This window comes from Drosophila grimshawi, unplaced genomic scaffold (genome assembly GCF_018153295.1).
Source record: "Drosophila grimshawi isolate 15287-2541.00 unplaced genomic scaffold, ASM1815329v1 contig_1377, whole genome shotgun sequence".
Taxonomy (NCBI): domain Eukaryota; kingdom Metazoa; phylum Arthropoda; class Insecta; order Diptera; family Drosophilidae; genus Drosophila; species Drosophila grimshawi.
The window spans coordinates 369,795-384,827 of record NW_025062900.1 but is presented as its reverse complement, the minus strand read 5'-3'; the positions used below and the strand labels follow the sequence as shown (position 1 = coordinate 384,827).

At 36.2% G+C, this 15,033-nt stretch overlaps 1 protein-coding gene across 7 annotated transcripts in view; it reads right to left on the bottom strand.

Annotated features, from left to right (window-relative positions):
• Positions 1-11,382, bottom strand: part of LOC6561774 (protein turtle) — a 48,608-nt gene extending 37,226 nt beyond the window's left edge. For all 7 annotated transcript variants that reach the window (XM_032736188.2, XM_032736181.2, XM_032736183.2 and 4 more), the window contains exons 1-2: positions 11,326-11,382; positions 8,965-9,427 (exon numbers count right to left, since the gene is read on the bottom strand). The gene's annotated coding sequence lies outside the window, so the exon portion shown is untranslated. The remainder of the gene's footprint in view (positions 1-8,964; positions 9,428-11,325) is intronic.
• Positions 11,383-15,033: the final 3,651 nt, after the last annotated feature.

Below are 15,033 nucleotides of genomic sequence, written 5' to 3'. Positions count from 1 at the left end.
GGTCTAGAAACTAATTAAATGTGCTGTACACAACGCAATTTACTTAAAGGCAGCGACGAACAACATCTTCAAATCAACAAAAAATTCCAACATGTTGTTTCACTCACTGCAAGTGCTCTGCGATCCCTTGAGACATCTACCCTGTATGTTTGTATGTATATATATATATATATATATATATAGTTGGGGTGTTGATAGCACGCCCTTAAGTACTAAACAAAAATTTTACAATTTTGCTTATTGTGTTGCTGTTGGTGCGGCAAAGGCGGAGGCCAACTGAATAAAGCCAGTGAGGCCATATATATATAAATATATGTGTTTTTATGTCTTCATGTACGTGTGTACTTGTGCATGCCCCAAAAAATATCAAGAAGAGTCTCAAGGCAAAAAAACAACAGCGATAGTAATAGCAGAAGCAACAGCAGCACACAGAGCAAAACAAATCGTCCCGAATTTTTGTCGCCGAGTGTGTGCAATTTTCTAAAATTTAGAAATCGTGTGTCTAATTTCCATTGTATTTTCACATAGAAAAACATAATATTTTTGGGATTGTCGATTTAGGGCAACCATTTCTAATTTTTAACATTTTTAACAAACATATTGCTGAAAAATAGAACAAAAGCCTTTCAAATTTTTATACATTTTTCTTATATTCAAATATTTTTTCTAAAAACAAACAACTTTCTGGTTTTCGGGGTGATTTTCTGTAATTGAGTTAAATTTTTTTTCCTGAGTGTACTGCATACCGCTGCCCGTGGCAAGAATTGTTCTGTTTTCGTATCGCGCATACGCCGCATTGTGCGACTTAAAACTTTAATGAAATAGGTCGCCCGCTGCTCGTTGCATTTGGATAAACTGTGAGTGTGTAGGTGTGTGTGTGTGGAACATAAGCTTGGGCTTGGTAAGCTTGTTAGCAACAATGCGGCATAACAATGGGCGCACGGCCAGTATTTAAAATAAATGGAGGCAACCCAAAATGTGCAAGTCTTGTCTCATCTTTGCCCGGCTAGTCCATTAAATTATCTGCTTGACTTTCAGCTTGAAAATATATTTGGCTTGAGTTAATTTAAATATTTTCTTACCTTTCTGCAATTTATACTACATGCAAATTTGCTTAACAGATCCGGCAGTTATTTATTGAGCCAAAGCCTGATGTAACAGAAGGTGCTGCCTTGTTCAAAGTAATGGCCATTAAGACAAATACTATCGTTTAATCTAATAAAATGTCGCTGTGGCAATTTCGGGGGCTAACTAGAAGCTAGAAGCTGAAGCTACAAGCTGTAGCTGAAGCTGCTCGCGGCCATTAGCAAAATTGTAATATGTAAAAAGTTGCATGGGGCAGCCGCCAGAGTCAATATATCATTATAAAGGCACTTACGCTAAATGACTGAAAAAATAGAAGAAATGCGGCTACCAACTTGGCTAACAACAGTCGTGTAGTGGAACGGGGGAAGGGGAGATGGGAGCTTCTGGTAACGTTACAAGCATGGGCCATTGTACAATTTTAATTGCTCTAAAATGTTGTAATACAACACGAACCACAAATAAATAAAATTTGCTGACATCAACAGGATGTTTGCGGGTTCCTGTGCGCCGCACAAAACCCATAGACCAGACCCCGGCACGGGCCCGAGCTCCAGCCGTAATGGCCTAATGACTGGCAACCGCCCCATGCTTTGAAATTTAATTTCGGTCGGAATGGAAACGGAGTCGGGAGTCGGAGGCGGAGTCAGAGTCGGGTAAGGCTCACTGCCTGCCTGCCTATTGGCTTGGCTTGTGCATAAATTTGTTGAGCGGCCAGGAAATGATATGGTCTTTGTCTGTCTGTCTCTCTGTCTGTCTGTCTGTCTGTCTGTCTGTGAGCACAACTTTTGGACAGTGGCACAATTCCTGTTTGTCTGCTCATCATCAGCACACGAGCAAAGGTAGCAATTTGTGGCATTTCTGCTCATTTACAGTTGCGTTAAAAATAAAAGCACCACTCTGATATCTTTTTCTTTTTGCATTTGAAGGGAAAAGTGCCAAAAAGTAAGCCACAAAATAATAGTCCTCTTCAACTTCTAAGACCATATTTATAACTTCCTCTAACTTACATATTTAAAAAATACACATCTGAAGTTAATTCTTGTGAGAGTGGTGCTATTAATTTTATTAGCAGTTGTATATAGTATTTATAGTAGCCAATTTGTGCTACTCATTCAGTTTTCACTTTTACCATTTGCTGTTATGCAACAAATTTTCTGTGAAGCCCGCAAACACAGACTCAATGGCTACTTTGTTGTCATCATATGGGACCATAATGAATTGTTTGATTCGTTGGCATTTCTTTTCTTTGGCCATCATTATTAGATGACCGGTTGATGACAGTGCACAAATTGTGTGCGCCTAAATTTCTTATTTCACATGATTCTCATTTATACGATTTACAAAATTTACCAAAAAGGAAAACTTTAATTTTGCAGCAATTAAATTTCAAGCTGAGCAAAGTTTTCTGCTTTCTCGTTCTATTTATATATATTTCTTGGAAAATATTTCGCTCAAAATTATAGCCGAAAAAAAAACTTGCAGGTTGTGCGCTTGGCTGCTTGCCGGGGTGGCAAGTAGCAAGGAGGCGCATTGCTGGTGACTGTGTACCACAATAGAGGCTTTCGCGTCAAGCCAGAAGTGCCACCACAGCAAACGAAAGCAAATGAAAGGAAACGAAGAAGAAGTGAGAAAAAGGACGAGCAGAGCAGTCAAAGCCATCAAAGCGGAAGTGAAAAGTTTTATGTTTCATGCTTAATTGCAGCATTTCGATTAAGAAAAATTAATAATAAAAGTTTTGTTATTATTAGTGCTGCCAAGCTGAACAAACGAACAAGCAATATATATATTTATATATACATATATACCTGAAAAAGGGACTACACAAGTTTATTTCTAGCCGGTTCTTTGCCTAGCAACGATAAAGTCAGCTTTTTAATCTTTATTGATTTACATTTTGACGTTGATACTTTGAAATGTTTGTTAACAACAACAAAAATTTTTTTTGTTTTTTTTCGAGTTGCTTAAGTCTGTTCAATAATTTGGCGTAGTTTAAATCAGAATTGCTTGGGAAGGCATCTTAAGCACAGAGGAAATATTGGTCATCGGAATAATTGTCAATCAGAGCAATCATGTTAATTTTTATATTTTAAACATTATTTCTTCTTATGTAAAACATTATTCTACCTATCTAAACATAATCCTTTAATTTGTCTTAGAAAGAATTAAATTATTCTGCCAATTTAGCCATCATTCAATAATTTGGGTTGTATCCAATTCGAAACGCTTTACATTTATTCAAAGGAATCATTGCCGAGTTTATTCAATATAATATTTAAATTCATAAAATTATTCCACTAATCTAGCCATTATGCCACAGACTCCGACAATTCCAAAGCAGATGCATTGAATAGAATAAATACATAAACAAGCACAATGGGAAAGTTAAAGAACAACTTAAACTCCAACTCCAACTCTGGTCTTTGTTCTGCTTTTCAGTTTTTTTTTTTTTAAGAACTCGGCAAGTTGAGTTATCCTCTGAAGTACAAAACAGAATTCCCGAACGAGACTCTGGCAAAAAGTTAAGCACTCGACTCAAGACGATGTCGTGCTGTCCTGTTGCTGCCCCCTTGCCCCACTCCCTCATATTGGAGGGGCACGTCTTTTGGCCGCTGCATTAAATGAAATGCTGCGAGCAGAAAAGAAAGCAAATCATGGCTGAAGTGTAAAACTTTTCCCATTATGCAAAAAAATGAATTTCCATGCCTTAAAGTGGCAGCCGAAGGCTGGAATGCAGATTGAATACTATACAAAACATTTTTCTCTTCTTTTTCTTTGTCCTTCTTGTCTATATTTTTCTTTCTTGTTCTTTTTCACATCATAGCAGAGAACTTGAAATTAAAAAAATGTAAGCGATCCCCCAAAAGCAAACTAAGCTAACTTAGCTTAAAGTCAACAGAGCACACACCAAGACCTTTATACTATATATTATATATAAATGTATGTACACACAGACACTAAGAAAAACATTTAAAATATAAACTCTGATTAATAGGCTGAGTTAGCCTTGGCGAATTTTTAAAGTTCAGTGTTACTTTTTTCGAGTGTATATACTCTATATGTATAGTTGTAAATATGTACATACATATTTATATGCTTGGTTCAATGGTTTTACGAACAGTGTGCCAGGAGCCTGAGCACATTTGAAGATATTGATTTTTAGCTAGCTAGGGCTTAGCAGCCTCTTTTGTACAAGAGTACACACCCCCCCACACACACACGCACAACATAACAGCACATTTTGCGGCATACTCATAAAAATCAGCGCAGAAAGAGTCCATTGACCTGTGCCAGCAGCGTAAACTACACTATCCATTGCGACATTCTGGTCTCCAATGACATATCGATAACTAAAAAAAAACTAATAAAAAAGGGGTTCAAACTTTTTACAACTTATTCTGTTCCCCTTGTTTTGTTGTTCAAAATTGATTCTCAAGTATTGAGAAGTTTTGGGGCAGAAAGAAGGCTGGAAACGAGACTGTGAATCGTTCTGATTGCGCTTTAATAGCGCCTAATGGTTGGCGACAAATGTGGCAAATTACTTTAATAGCTGCCACAAAATAATGAACACCGAGAACACTTTACAAAGAAAACTCGACCTAAAAATAGCCCTGCCACAAAACGGGGGCAAATTATGCTGGGCTGAGTGTGCTGCTGTATTATTGGTTAGCCATTGTGGTTATGGCCACGACAAAAAGGGTCTGTTTCAAATATTTAAGCATACTGATATAACCAATGTTAGAAATATTTATTATTTCTTTTTAATTTAAATTTAATTTTGAGATTTAATTTAATACATTTTTTTCTAAATTTAAAAATGATTCTGTAATTTTCTGCAAACTTTCTTGGTTTGTCTTTCTTCCTTTTTTTTCTATTTAATTTATATATTTATTTAGTTTTTGGCCACAAAGTAGAGGATCTAGTTTCAATTTATGGTTCCCTTTCAGCTTTTTTGTTAAAACCTATTAGCCTATTAGCATTTTTGACCTCAAAGCTTTTCTGTAAGAAAACTAAAAAAACAGTCTACATATTTAACAAAATATTTAGTTATGCAGTTTTAAAAAAGCAAAAGTGTAGCCAAAGTTACAGCTACATAAATATTCTTTAAGCAGGACGAAGAGCAAAATAGTCTTAAGTTTGTGACTTTTAAATTATTGGGTTGCGTAGCACTTTTGATCTTTTTCAAGCCACATAATTTTATTTCTAAATCCGACGCTACACAATAATTATTTACAAAAATGTCTTGCATAACTATCTACATATTATTTATTTTATTATACATTATTATTACAGATTTTGCAAGTAGCATAAAATATAATACAAATCCGATTGCAGTTCGAATGAGAAAACCTAATTTCACCGACTCCCACTCCCGACTTGCTGATAACAAAAAGTAAAAAAAAAACCCACAACTGGGTCAATGTTTACGCACCAATTCAACGAATGCAGTGCAAAAAACAATGCAGGAAATTCAATAATACTCGTGGTAGTTGTTAAAGGGAATACCCGTACTTCTTCAGCTACCTGGCAAGTGCGCAGATCTATGGCTGCCACACTGAGTAACTGTAAATTGCGTTCTGCGTCGACTGCCCTCCCCTCCCCATCTGATGTAATTAAATTGGCACAGCTGCTGATGCAGGAAATTCTCTGTGTATAGCTATAGCTGTGTGTGTATCTGTCGAAGTCGAGTTCGAACTCGAATTCGGAGTTGGCAAACAAGTTTGCTTGACAGCTTTTTCAGCTTTTGTCAGCTTTGCCTCTCTTATACAAATTCAACTTGCAGAACTTCATTTTGTGTTGATCGACGACGTCGTCGGTGTTGTTGTTGGTGGTGAATAACTCGCTTCTTCTTCTTATTCGTTTGTCTGTTTTGTTGTCAAACTTCGCGTCATTATGCGCGCCAGTTTTATTATACCCTGTTACCGAAGTTACGAATGAGTATATTGGTTATTTATGAAGGTGTAAATCGATAAAACCGCATATATCTCACAATCTTAAAGATAGCGTCACCAAACTTGGAAGGCTAGTCACGCCCACTACCGCCCCCAAGAAGAGTAAAATCATATATCTGCGGCAATTTAAGAGCTAAGGTAACCAAACTTGGAATGTAGATTACTAGGAAACTACTTAACATTTTCGCAAATATCTTTCGTAATTTTAAAGCCAAACTTTGAGAACAGATTATCTTCAAAGATCGCGATTTCTATTCTGTGGCACCTGTTATCAGAATACCTATTGGTATCAGAGTATTTCGCAGTCGGTTACACCCTGTAACTTTCTCACTTGTTTTTTTGTGGGCGCAATGTAACCAAAAATAACATCGAATACACGCTGACCAACTTTATAAAACACTGAGAAAAATGTAGTTGTACTGCATTTTATAAAAATAAAAACATCGCATACACACACTCAGCAACAAACACTGAGCGAAATGTTTACACTTAACCCGAGTGCAACAAAAACTGCTCAACATAAATAATCGAATAGCTTTGATTTTTTTTTTTACTTTTGTTACAGTCACACACACTCATAAACACACATAAGTACTTACACACAAATACACATACGTACAGAAGTGCTCTCCATTTTTCTCGTGAGTTGCTCGCTCTCTGTCCCTATCTTCCCACCACTTCCAGCTTCCTACATTTCGCTCCCATTTTCGTCTCGCATTCAACAGCAACAGAAATTCCAATGAACTACGGAACGGTTGACCATTCAAGTCAGTCGCTGCCTCGGGCTGCCTATGCTTTTTATGCTGCCCAGTCCCTCGCCTCCTCTCCCCTATCTATATTTCTCATAGTTGTTTTTTCTTTCTGCTTTTTCTTTTGATATTTTCATTTTGCTGTCGTTTGTTGCTCACTTTGTGTTTAGAATTATTGCTTACGCTTGTTTTTTATTTTTCTTTTTTTTTTGTTTACGGAGATTTTTTTTATGTTTTGACTAGTGTTTTTTAGTGTTTTTTTTTCTACAGCGCCGTCAATGATCTCGTCTCGTGAGTTAATAACATTTAGCGACGTCATTTATTGCTTTGCTTCGTCTTCTTGATTTTCTCCCTGATAGGTTTTACCTAAATATAGTAAGGCATTTGACCTTAATACAAAAAAAATACCAAAGCTCAATAACTCAAGATAAACACGCAATCAATCTGAATGCATAAATGGATATCGAATTGGGCAGCACAACATAAAAGAGAGAGAGAGAGAGAGAGAGGGGAAGCAGTTGACCTTCACAATAGTTGCTCGATTGCGTTAGAGCGAGAGGCAAATAACACTCTCCAAATGTGAACTCAAATCCGAATATAAACAGAGGGAATGAAAACACTCGTTAAACATTAAATGCATCAATTATTTATTTCTATATTAAATTTCAACTAAAGACAGTCGACAAAAAAAATAATAAATTAATTAAATTTAACTTCAAATTAAGTTAATAATGATAAATGATACCGTCTAATATTGATTTCAACACTGTTTTGTGGCTTTTGTTCTATTCGCATAGATTAATCATTCAATTTAATGCTAACAACAAATGTTTTGCGACTGTTTTCAGTCTGTGTTTGTCAAGAAAGTGTTTTGACACATCAAGCAAATGCATACATTCTGTGCATAGTATATGTGAAAATAATCGTTGTTTTTGAGTTCACTCAAGAGCAAAAGCCATATGCGCAAATCACTTCACGTAGAGCTAAAAAACAATAATTGATCATTATTTATCAATTTGTAAACTAAGACAGGTCAAGACTGAAAGACTCTCTAGAAGAATTGAAAATCTTTAGAATCATATAATTGTTTCTTATTTTCTTAATTTATATTAAATATAACATTTTATTCTTAGTTTAATTTAATATATTATTTACTTTTTGAATTTATATAAAAATAATAATAACTAATGTCTGAATCGCAGTGAGAAGAATCAAATCAAATGTTCGCAAAGAAAAAAAAAAGTGTTGATTGGAATCAAAGATTTAGTCAAGCAAAACGCAAATGTGGCATCAATAATTCTGTTTATGGAAATTGCAATTTCCTTTTTCTTCTTTTCTTTTTTTTATTGAAATTTCCTACTTGCAACAAACTGCCAGATGCCAATTGCCATTGTGAGTATTTACAGATATGTTTTGTAGTTTTTTGTGGCTTTACAATCTGCAATTACAGCGGAAACCGAGCAGAGGAAGACGAAGTTGAAAACGAACCTCAAACCAAAAAGAAGATAAAATACCATAGAAACAACAACAAACTTGAACTAATCCCCCTTTTTTCTTTTGTCTCTCTGTTTAGTGATGACAACGTCACAAGAAATGCCAAGAATACTTTCCCACACACATGCCAATTGGACTTGTCTCTTGTTTTTTTTTTATGCCCTGCAACACTTTGTAATTGAAGCAGTTGGCATTTAATTACATATTGCTTAGATTGTAATTGAAAAACCATAAATTGTAATTACTTTTTGCAACTAATTTCTTCAATTTAATTTAGCTTTTGTTTAAGGTGCTCCAGGGTACTTTTCACGTGACTTGTTTTGGCATTCGATACACTAAATACACACTCAGAAAAATATATGGTTTTCTTGTGTTTAAAAATCATTTCTAAATTGCAGAATAAAATGCTAAATGTAAGAAACGATTGCCCCAAATCAACAATCCCAAAAGTATGCCGATTTTTTTTATTTTCTGTTTTTAAGAAATGCATTTCAAAAAAGTAGAAATACCAATTCTAATTTTTTTTTTAATTCTAAAACAGGTAATGAAACTTACTGGCTTGGCATTTATATTAGAGTTTTAAAAGTGAGGCTGATTTTTTTTCGTGAGTGTAAGTGTTGTCAATTTTATTCAACTTAATACCTTGGGTCTTTTACAATGATACACTGAGCATAATTTATACTCACCTCACTGGCGCAAGCATTCTATAAAGTATTCATTCAAAGCCAATCCAATGTGCTGTGTTCTGCTTCTTCTTCTTGGCTTGCCCAAAATGTGTTGTTGTCGTTGTCCAACACCGCCTCAGCAGCAAAATTAAATGCTCAAGTAATAAAAAGAACACACTGAGGAGTTTCTTTTGTTGTTGTAGTAAAAATTTGGGTTTTATTAGGAATAAATATTCCGCTGAGCAGCAGGAAAAACTGCTAAAATTGTTGGCTTGTTTTTATCCGCTCCGTTTTTAGATGCTGATGCTGTTGTTTGTTATTTTTGTTGTTGCTGTTGTTGAGCGCGTTTTACACTTTGTTTACAGGATAATCGCTTGATTTATGACACTTGCCTTTCAGAAACATTTACGTTATTTTTTTATTTTTTGATGAAGGACCCTTTTGAAACCCGTTTGCCGCTTGCCGTTTGACTTTTCAGGGTTGGCTAACACAAAAAAGACGTAAAATAAGAATTTATTTTTGTTATGCACCGCAACTACTAAAATCAATATGGCGTAAAAATAAGAAAAATTATTACAAACGATTTTGATGTTGTAATCATTTCGTAAAAGGGAAGTTGTTTCCTGCCAAATTCCCGATTGCTTTTGACACTTTTTTCACACACACTTACTCACCAAAGCACACACACACTCATAGGGCATACACTTCTAATTTATGTTTGCTAAGCACGTGACTCATTTGTGCCCCAAAACGCATTATATAATAAATATCTATATATAATTAATACAGTGCGTCATGTAATTGTTCGCACCAAAACTTTGCCAATTTATTTGTTCAGCTGCTTGTTTCACACACTGCTTTTTTGTTTTAGTTTTTTTTTCAACCTAACCCCCCAAAAAAATACAGCTCTGCGTTTACCGTTGCTAATTTAATGCTTTAGCCTCAGCACAGCCAGCTTCATGTTTCTCTGTTTCTGCTTCTGTTTCAGTTTCTGTTTCAATTTCAGTTTCGGTTTTTTGACTCTGCTCTCTATTGGAAAAATTGCGCTGCTGAGCACCAGCAGCAGCAGTCTTCGTTCCAGGCACAAAAACAGTGCTCCCAAACGGCGCACAAAGTGCTTGGTGTTATTTTGGTAGTTGTTCGCTTGGTCTAATCCAAATTTGTATAAGTGTTGGTTTATTATATTTGCTTGACTTTAATTATTATTTTATTTTATTTACTATTTATATATTTTGTTGTACATTATTTTTTTATTTCTTATTTATACTTTTTTAAATTTTTAATTTCGTTTGTTATTCTATAAGTTTTTTATATATTCATTTCTGCTTACATATTTAATTTAATTATTTATATTTCTTGTACGTATTATTTTATTTTAGATATTATTTTATTTATATTTTTTTTATTACATTTTACATTTTCCAAACTTAAACTCTAAACAGCTGTTGTTGATTTTTTTGCTTGAGTCTAGCGCTAAAAAATAGCGGGAAATATTCAATTGCGCAACTCAAGCAATAAAAAAACATCCTGCATGACAACTTTACCCCGCTGTCGACACCTCTTCTGTTACGCACTCTGTCCATGTCTCTGTCACTCTGTCCCCTTCCAATGCAACTAGAACTTGAGCACAGCGCTGCATTCCAGCCAACGTACTCTTTTACTCACTGCTCTCCATCTGATCCTTTTGGGCTGCAGTCGAAAAACTGGAAATTCGCTTACAGACTCTGCTCTGGCGCTGCTCTGTCTCTGCTTTGACTCTGGTTCTGCTCTTGCTCTGCTTCTGCTCCAACTCTGTTCTAACTCTGCTCTCAGTTTGGCATTGCTTTGGCTCTGCTCTGACTCTGCGCTGCACCTGGCTCTGTTCTGCTCTGACTCTGACTTCAACGTTGCTCTGCTGCTTTTCTCTAGCTAAAACAGCCGCTTACATTTTTTTCAGTTTTTCTTGTAAGCTCTGTGTGCATTTGATGCGCGGGTGTGGTCCTCTAACAGTCCTCTAACAGTCCACTAACAGTGAGCGTGAAAATCACGAACATAACTGGTCATTGCTGCTGCTGCCAATTTTTTTGCTGTCTTTTTTTTTTTTTGCTGCGAAAAGGTTGATTATTTGATTTAATGTTATTAATGTAATTTTGTATTTTATTTTGTAATCATTATTGTATTGTTTTCGTGTTCTTTGATTTTATGTCGCATTCAAAGAATTTTTATACATTTTCCAACTAATTTTCCTTTGCACGAGCGCACACACATATAATGTGCATGTGTGCGTATATACACAGGCAGCAGCACACACATACACAAACACAGGCACAAGCACATGCATAGGCACACTGACACAGCGTCACACACACACACATATACAGAGACACCAACACAACCACTTACAAACTTCACTTTGAACGTGTCGTGGTGTGTATTTTTCACCGTCCGCATTCACGTACGCCGTCGCAGCACAACAATTGAGTACTAAAATCTGCGCCCAGCTCAGGCGTCAGGAATAAAGCGCTAATGCCGCTGCCGCCGTCGCAGATTGCAGCCACCGCACACAACTTCCGGAGAGAGATGGAGAGAGAGAGAGCGAGAGCAGTCAGCACACACACAGAGAGAGCGCACACACGTGGGCAGCGAAAGAGCGAGAGAGAAAAACTGCGCGGGGCATTTGACTCTTATACGCTCGGCTGCTGCTCACCTTTTCTGCTGCTGCTGCTGCCTGCTAACCTGTCCAGTCGGGTCGTGTACTTGCATGTGTATGTATGTGTGTGTGTGTGTATTGCATTCGTTAACCCTTTAAACATAGCCCTCGCTGCTGCAGCGACTTCGACGTCGGCTTGATAACCCTTTAAGCATAGCCCTGGCTGCGACTGCGACGTCGGCTGTTTATCGTGTTTTTTTCTTTTTTCTCAGATCTCGGCTTCATTGAATAATTATCTCAAGTTTGTTAGCCCTTTTTTTTGTTACGCTTGACCCAAAAAACCAGTTTTATGTTGCGCTTACCCCCTACGCTGCTTCTCCCCTGCCCTACACAACTCCCCTTGCTTGCTGTCAAGTTTAGGCGGCAAAAAAAAAACAACATTTGGCAGCTAGCGTTGTGCAAATGTTAAAACATAACACTGGCTAATAATTCACCTTTAACAGCGCTGTTAAACATATGACTTTTTAATTGTTCAAGCGACAGCTGATGCAAAGGAGAAGATGAAAGACTTTCTACCTGTTCAATTTTTTTTATTGTGCACAGTCATAAAATTCTCATGGCTTATGTTCCGTTTCCCTTCTGTTCGCTTGTCAAACTGACCTACACTGCAAATATTTCAATTAGCCAGGCGCTAAATCGCTGCCAGCTGCTAGAAATGAAAACCCTGTTTTTATTTTTTTCTTCACTTATTTCCCTTAGCGAGCATAATTAGCAGGACGACTGGAAGTCAACAGACTTGACGCCTGCGCCTTTCCAGCGTGTGCTCTGTCTTACACTCTCTCTCTCTCTATCGCTCTCTCTCGTACACATTCATGCTCTCAGTGATGCTCTCTGCTAAATATTGTGTTGCTAATAAAATCGTCGTTTCTTTTTCGCAGAATTTCATTTGGTTCATATTTCTGCTAGAGTTGAGCTTTTTGCTTATTTAGTTATGCTTGCTTTAGCTTGATTTATGCTTGGAATTAGTGGATGCATTTTGGCTATAATAAATTTGACCACTGCAAAAATGTATATTCTAGGGACTTCATTTTATTTGATTTATTTATCTATATTATCTATATTTACCATTATTTTGTATATATTTATTAATCTATTATTTAGAAGAAGAAAAATAAGTCTGTCAAATAAAATGGTTTTTATTTAACAAATATTATATCTATATATATTTATATATATATTCATTTTATTATCTATATTATATTATTATTTTGTTCATATATATTATTTATATTTATTATTATTGAACATATAGTTATTTATTAATTATGCATACCCTTTCATTAATGCCAGTCATTGATCGAGCTTTCATTTTCCATTTTCCATTGACAAAAAATAAATATTACTTTCCTGACTCCCCTCCAGGCTGCAGTTTGGGTTAGTTACTAACTAAACTAGCTCCTTTTTAATTGGACATGGCAACACTGGCAATGAGTAATTAATGGACAAGCCAAGAACTGCATACATATGTAGACACACATACGTACACTCGCTTATAAATATTCATACTTGTGTATGTGTAAAAGTTAAGCTTCGGATATGGGAAAGCTGAATAAAAAATAATCATGTATTAAATTAAGCTCACCCGATCTGAGCACATACACACATACTTACATGCATACATACATTCTTACTTATATGCATACTTACGCTTACTTAATACTAAATCATAGCGCAAATATGGATTTTTTTGCGAGTGAAAAAAGGAAAAATTAGTTTTGCAATTTTATCAAATGTTGATTCTTAATGTGTTCTTTAGTATTCACCCAATAAATTAAAGTTGTTACTGCTCCTAAAGTTGTTACTGCTCTTTTCAATATGTATATTGTAAATTTATTATTTTTTCATATGAAGTTAAAAGTGCCAAAAAGTTGCAAGTTTATAGTTTTCAAAAATGTTGTTATTATTTTCAATTATTTTATTTCGTTCATTTTCTGCCCGTTGTTGAGAATGTTAATTGAAATTATGGAGTTATTTTGATTCTCATCTTTTTTTAGTCTTTTTTATATCTAATTTTCATAATTATAATTTTTCACTTTCTAAAAACGTATTCAAAAGTCGCTTAAACTTACAAATTTAAAAAAGACACCCTTTAAATTATGTTTTGAAAGAGTGGTCCTATAGTTTTAGGCAGCACTGTCGTCTTTGACTTTCCGTCTGTCTTCCTGAGGAGCAGCATTATATATTATTTTAATAATTTGCCGGAGCGCAGGCATAAAAATTAAGGTGTTCATGTGACCATAAAAACAATAAAATATTTAACACAAATTTTAACTTAATGCTGTCGTCATAAAAATGTTACAGGCAAAAACAACAACAACAACAAAATGGTTGCCTGCTAAAAGCTTGCCTGTTGACATTGTTGAGGAGTGGCGAGGAGGTGTACGGGGGGAGGGGTCAGGGGAGAGTTAGGCCAATGCCAATGCTGCCTCATTAAACCAAAAATTACACAAAGGATAACGCGCGAAGGGCCGGGCAGGAGGGTGGGCTTTAGCCAAGTGTGTATTGTTGTCTCTCTCACCCCTTTTGTTTTTACGGGCATACAAATAAAAAATTATCGCTTAGTGTCCGACGGCGCAGTAGCAGCAGCAGCAGCGACGCAGCAGCGACGCTGCGTTGACTGCATAGCTATTATATTTTATTTTTATATTTCTTTCGCCTGCTGCTTCTTCTTCAGCTGCTTCTGCTTCTTCTTTTCGTCACGTATGATGCCGCAGCAGCATCGTTATGTGTGCGTGTCAGTGTGTGTTTTTTTTTATTTGCTTAACTCCTGTATACAAATGCTGGCACCACACAATCTCCCCCACCTCCCCCTCCTCCTTCACCTCCATCTTCTCACCTTCACCTCCGCACCCCCCCCTCAACCCTCCCCGCCCCAACAAACCCCTTCACCAACACACCTTACGAAACCTGCATCGTCATTGTCTTTTTGACGCTGGGAGCGTTTCTCACAGTCTGCGTATGTCTATCTATGTGTGAGAGTGTGTGTGCATCTTTGTGTGTGTTTGTGCTTTACTTCCTGTTTCATCTCTGGCTGCTTCCTGCTTATTTCTTATGTGTTTCTTTTTTACTCACGCTGATTTTTATTTCTTTGCAGGATGTGATATTTCATTCAGTTTCGGCTTACAGACTACCTTGTCCCTTCTCTCTTTTCCCATTCTTTCTGCCCCACACCTCCCCTCACCCCTCCACTCATTCCTCTCTCTCTGTCACACTGTCTGTCCGTATCAAACGATCTAAGAAAGGGTCTTACAAAGTCATTCCAAATAAATATTTCATATTTATTTTCAATATCTATAAAGCACGACTTGAATGCCAGATCCTTATATAATATACAAATATATAAATGAAAGTTATCGTCTTCACATCTATTTTACTGTACAGGTGCTTATATATATATATAT